This window comes from Pongo pygmaeus, chromosome 19 (assembly GCF_028885625.2).
Source record: "Pongo pygmaeus isolate AG05252 chromosome 19, NHGRI_mPonPyg2-v2.0_pri, whole genome shotgun sequence".
In the NCBI taxonomy this organism is placed as follows: Eukaryota; Metazoa; Chordata; class Mammalia; order Primates; family Hominidae; genus Pongo; species Pongo pygmaeus.
In genome coordinates this window covers 27,980,167-27,986,220 of record NC_072392.2, presented here as the reverse complement: position 1 = coordinate 27,986,220, position 6,054 = coordinate 27,980,167, and the positions used below count along the sequence as shown (strand labels likewise).

Here is a 6,054-nt window from a genome sequence, read left to right as displayed (position 1 = left end):
GGCTGGACGCCGGGCAGGAGCCTTTGCGGGGGTGCACAGCCTCCTCTGGAAGCCCTGGTCGCTGCCCAGTGCCTGCTGCGCCCTGCGAGCTCCGCGGCGGTGGACCCAGGCCTGCGCTGCCGGCTCTCGGCCCCGCCTGCGGAGCCTCTGCCCTTTGTCTTGCCCCTGGGGCCCGGGCCTCAGCTGGCCCGGGGTTCCTGATGTTAGCTGACGATGGGCTGGCCTCTGGGACTGGGTCGTGGGCCTCGTGCAGTGGCCGCCGCGTCACCAGCGCCAGACCTCCCCGAGGTGCTGCTGGCGATGCGGGAGGCCCGGGCTCGGGGTCTGCTGGGCCCCCTGGCGCTGCGAACCCCGTCACCTTCCATCGCGGCCACCATGCTGCCCGCTGGTCAGCCCAGGTCTGCAGCCTTCCTGGGACCCCTCAGGCCCCAAGGAAGCCGCTTGCGACACCAGGGCCGCCTGAACTTCCGCCAGGGCTGCGCCGCCCAAGTGGCTCCAGCCAGCCAGCCCTGGCCCATGAATGAGACTTTCCGCTCCCCGAGAAGATCGCCCTCGGCAGGCATACACGGCCATGGAGGATGCAGCGGATACCTTCCAAAGTTTGTGGACACTCTTCTGCCACAACAAAAGTTTCGGCATCTGCGATGCCGACTGGGGCGCAGAGACGCCTCCGGGAGTTGGACCAGGCAGTGCCTTTGCTGGGCATCCGCAGTGCTGACCACCCCAAGTGCAGATCCCCACTTCGTGTTCCTCCTACTCCACGTTCCACATCCAAAGTTCTCTCACCATTTCTAAGCAGGAGAAATCAAAAGAAACTGAAATCAGAAAGAAAGAGAGAGAGAGAAAGCCATGAGCAAAAAAAGAGCAAAACCTTTTGGAAAGCATAAAACGCCCCAAAGCCAAAAACTAATTCTTATCTCTTTTAAACCTTCTGCACTTCTCCAATGATGAATGATTTATTTTTTTTAACCACTGGCAATTCATAATTATTAACTTCTCTGGCATTAATGAATAGAAGTTGAATCACATGTGGTAGTATAATTTGTATTATATGAAGTTTTCCATATTTTAAAAAATAATTGTCCAGTTTTTCTCCATGGATTAACAATTAATGGAAAATTTTCAACATTGCTGTGTTAATGTCTCCTGAGATAATTAGATGTGAGTAATTTTTATAAACAGAATTTCCTGGGTGGAATTTCTCATCTTCAGGAGCTCCATAAATAACAATATCCCAAGAGAACTGTGAATTTGGGAACCGAAAGAACTGAGTCCCAACTTGTCCAGCCTGGAAGCTTTTGGGTGATCACTCTTGCAGGTGACTTCACTGCCTTCTGTTGAAGGGCCAGTGAGAGCCTGGGGGTTTCAACTTGCAAGAGCCTTACCATTTTAGGGTTAGCATTAACAATGAGGAAAAGGCATACTTTTTTGATATTCTCCGTATGTAATAAAATAGTTACCAAAACAAAGCAAAGTGTGAGTGGTGACTATTGAGAGGACCCTTTCTATCTTTGCTGGATTCCCAGAGATTTCTGGGTTTCTTTTGGAGTCAATAGTATTTCCATGTTAATTCTGAGCTCTTAAAACCCACAGTGTGAGTTGCAGCCAGTGACTAGAGTTGCAGCCAGTGACCAGTGTTGCAGCTTGTTAAACTGATCACTGGTGGTAGAGCCTTTTCATTCTGCTCACTTCTTAAAAGGTCAGCTTGGTCAGAGATTAGTGCTATCCTGCCACAAAGAAGCAGTTAGGAATCAAGTAAAGGAGTCAGCTAAAAGCGTAATTACGATGTAGTGAGGTCACATCTAGATGGTTGTTGATCTCATTTTCTCTCTGCTGCTGATTTCAAGGCTTTATACTGTGTTTTGATGTAACATAGAATGTATACTATGAAGGACAAACAGTCTGTTAGCTTCTTGGAGCTATACTCCGTTACTGGAGCAGGGGACAACAATTTGAAGGACTTTATTACTTAGACAGTTTAATCTGCCTTTGGCTAGGATGAACTTCAAGTTCCAAGGGCTGGGTTCAGTTGTTATGCAAATTTAGATTGTTGCGGTAAAATTTCCAAAAAAAAAAAGGATAGGACTCTTTAGATGAAATAAGAATTTAACTGTATTTGAACCCTGTTGAAGGCCAGACAAGTTTAGGCAAAATCCCATGACTGATGAGTCCCTTTAAATTCCAACATATAATCGATGTTGGTAAATATGATACGTGCACTGGAAAAGGATGTGTATCCAGTAGTCGTTGAGTGTCCCGTTCTGTATATGTCAGTTTATGTCAAGTTTGTTCATTGCGTTCATCAAATCTCCCTTTCTCTTATGGATTTTTTTCTGTTGGTTCCATCGGTAATTGAAAGGTATGTTAAAATCTATATTGTAGATTAGTCCATGTTTCTTTTAGTTATATCAGTTTCTGTAGTAAATAATTTGAAGGGATATTTTATATTTAGACATATTTAAAATTGGCATACTTTTCTGGTGACTGACATCGTAAAATCTTTTTTATCTTAGCAATATTTCTTGGCTTAAGTCTAAACTGTCAATAATAACACTCTGTCCCCCAGGCTGGAGTGGAGTGGTGAGGTCTAGGCTCACTGCAGCCTCTGCCTCCCTGAGTAGCTGGGAAAACAGGCAAGCACCACCATGCATGGCTAAGTTTTATGTAATTTTAGTAGAGACGGGGTTTTGCCATGTTGCCCAGGCTGTATATTTTTGAGGGAAACAAAGCAACATTTGCTGGAGACCTTAAGAACTACTAGCCTGAGGCAGTTCATAGTTTCAAAAGTAGTTAGAAGTGCATTTCTTTACCTTTAAGGTGGGTGTTGTTAATTACCGCGATGAAAGGAAGTATTGTGCTAAAGTCAGTGTGGAATAGGAATAAGGTCCAGTGGTTGAGATCCAGTCCGATTTTAAGATTTGAAAAGTTGTGCTGTGTGCCCAACAGGCACACACATCCCATTAGTAAGTAAATTGTGCTTTTTTAAGAAAGAAACAAAAATATTATTTCTACTTCCATTGCACGTTATTTTTTATATGTACTTGCAAATCCATCACCAAAATAAAAATAATGAACATATCCAGCACTCATAAAAGTTTCCCCTTGCCCTTTTATAATCCCAAACTTTCTGTATCTTCCTACCTTACCACTCTCCCTGACAATCACCAATCTGTCACTATAAAATAGTTTGCCTTGTCTAGACATTTATATAAATTAAGTGTAGTATGGACTCTTTTTTGGAGGGGTCTGTCATTTTTCACACAGCATAATTATTTTGAGATTCAGCTGTATTGCAGGCATCAATGGGTCATTAATTTTATTACTGAGTAGTATTCTATTGTGCAGATCAGTCACAACTTATATATCCATTTGCCTGTTGGTGAGTTTTTGCATTGCTTCCAGTTAGGGACTTACACAAATACATTTGCAATGAACATTCATGTACATAAGTTCTTATAACTTTGAGTAAATATTAGGAGTGTAATAGCTAATAGGTTTAGGTTTAGTTTTAATAGACTGTCAAAATGTTTGCCAAAATGGTTGTACCATTTTATACTTTTATCAGCAGTATATAAGAATTCCACACTCTTGCCAACACTTTGTATGGGCCTTCTTTTAAAATTTTAGACATTTTCATGTGTGTACAATAGTATTTTATTGTGGTTCCATAATGCCTAATAATATGTAGTATCTCTTTATGTACTTACATGCCATCTGTATATATTTGGTAAAGTGTATGTTCACATTTTTTTTGCTTCTTCCTTTTTTGTTTTTTTCTTTGCTTATTTTCTCATTATTAAATTTTAATTGTTTCTTTATATACTCTGGATTCAAATCCCTTATTAGATATGAGACTTGCCAGTATTTTCCCCTTGAGTTTTCTTTTTTGTTCTCATAACACTATCTTTCAAACAGCAGATGCTTTTAATATTGATGGGGTCCAATTTATTAATTGTTCTTGTGCATTTGGTTTTTGGGGCTTCATCTAAGACATTTTTGATTAATTGAATATTACAAAGATTTTTTTTCTGTATTTTCATCTAAAAGTTCAAAGCTTTTAATACTTTATTTTATATTTAAGTCAATGGTCCTATAAGTGACAGAGCTTTAACCCAAGTCACTGTCATGCATAGCTGGACCCAGGGGCTTATATAAAATCGTCAAGAAATGTTCTCCTTCTTTCTCTCGACACTTTTCCTTTTGTTTTAACCTCGTTTTTTCCTTCTGAAGATGACTCTCTTCTCTCTCTGTAGCAAGAGATAGTGTGACAAATAACCCACTTTACTTTGTCCTCACAGACCACAGTGGTAGAAAAAGCAAGAGTCCTTCCTGATGATTCCAAAAAAAAAAGTACTGAAACTGTTGCTATGATCCAAGGGTAGAGTCTTTTGCCAGAGCTGGGCATCATGATCACCTCTGGGGCTGGGGCTGGTAGGTTGGGTCAGGCCCAGTTGGTGCTCATTGAAATGGTCCTCAAAGAAAAGGGGGGCTCTCAAGAGGAGAGTTGCTGAACAACCCACCAAAAAATAGCCACTGTGTACATACCTACAATTCCTTGCCATTTTATAAGCAACTGGTTGGGTGGAAAATGACTAGAAATTCAGTTGTCATTAACTTTCCTTTATAATGTCAGTAGAATGAGCCATACATTTCACATGTTGTGGGTTATGTCCATGATAGTCATTTCTGTATATTAAGTATCAATTTGAAGTATCATCTGAAGAAATACACTATTTTGTGATGTTATCCTTAAATTAATATTTTTAGGATAAAGAATTATAGGATGAAAGAAAAGTCTAGGATAGAAACAAAAGAATAGGGAAAATGGGAGCATGGATATACTGCAGAAAATGGCCAAACAGGAAAAGTACTTGTGAGAGGTATTGAAGTACATAATTGATATCACATAGACCTCCAGGAAATTACAACTACTGGCATAAGAACAAACTATCTGAATAGTCTTTGCTAATACTGAGTCTTTTCTGCTTGCAAAAGAAGTAAGAATGGTAAGGAATTGGGACATTGTTCAGATAGGCCTGAATGCATTTATTCATTTACCTGTTGATGGGGTTTGGGGGTATTAATGAAGGATGTTAATAAATAATAATGGGCATGTTAGGTAATCATAATTGATTTGTCCATTTGGTCTGAAGAAAATTTTGCCTACCTTCTCTTTTGTCGAGGGATTCATTTTTAATGTCATGTTGGATTCTATGGCTTACTGAATGTGTAATTGCCTATTTATGGATTCTGAAGAATTTTATAAAATGTATTTGCCAAACATTTTGAAAACTTAGAACTTCTCCAAGGAAGAAGTTCTTTAGTGCTTAGTGCTGCCCTGACAAATATGGTAGCCACAGCCATGTGAATATTGAGCACTTGAAATATGGCTAGGCTGGACTGAGATGTGCTGTCAGGGTAAAACACACACCAGATTTTGAAGACTTGCTAGGAAATAAAATTAAACATATCTAATTAACAACTTTTATATTGGTTAGACATTGAAATAATATTTTGTATATATTTTACATATAAATATACATTCATGTGTATGTGTAATTAATATCTTCATATGAAACACTTCTCAATTACAATTGGAAGAATGATGACTTTGTGGTGGAGAAATCTGGCACAAACTTGATCATGTGCCTTCTGCTGTGGTGTCCTAGGAAGACCACAGCAGTATTTCTGTGGTTTTCTTGTGAAAGATACATGACCTAAGTCTGGAAGCGGAAACACATCAGATGGAAAAAGACGAACATATCCTTCATAAATGCTTATGCTCTTTAAAACTCTTAAGGTTATGAAAAATAGGGCAAAACAGAGGAACTGTTTGAAGTTGAAGGAGCTTAAGAGACATGACAATTAATGCAATGGGAAATCCTGGATTGGATCCTGGATTACAAAGTTCAAAAAAAAATGTATTTAGGGCACAACTGAGAAAATTTGGATGAGATTATAGCATCTGTTGATTGGACAGCAGTGTTGGGTGAATGCTGATATCCTGATATGGATGATTATGTTCTGGTTATGAGAACTTTTCCCAGATTCCTC

At 39.8% G+C, this 6,054-nt stretch overlaps 1 pseudogene; it reads right to left on the bottom strand.

Annotated features, from left to right (window-relative positions):
* Window positions 1–210: 210 nt before the first annotated feature.
* LOC129017669 (uncharacterized) overlaps window positions 211–6,054 on the bottom strand; it is a 208,404-nt pseudogene continuing 202,560 nt past the window's right edge.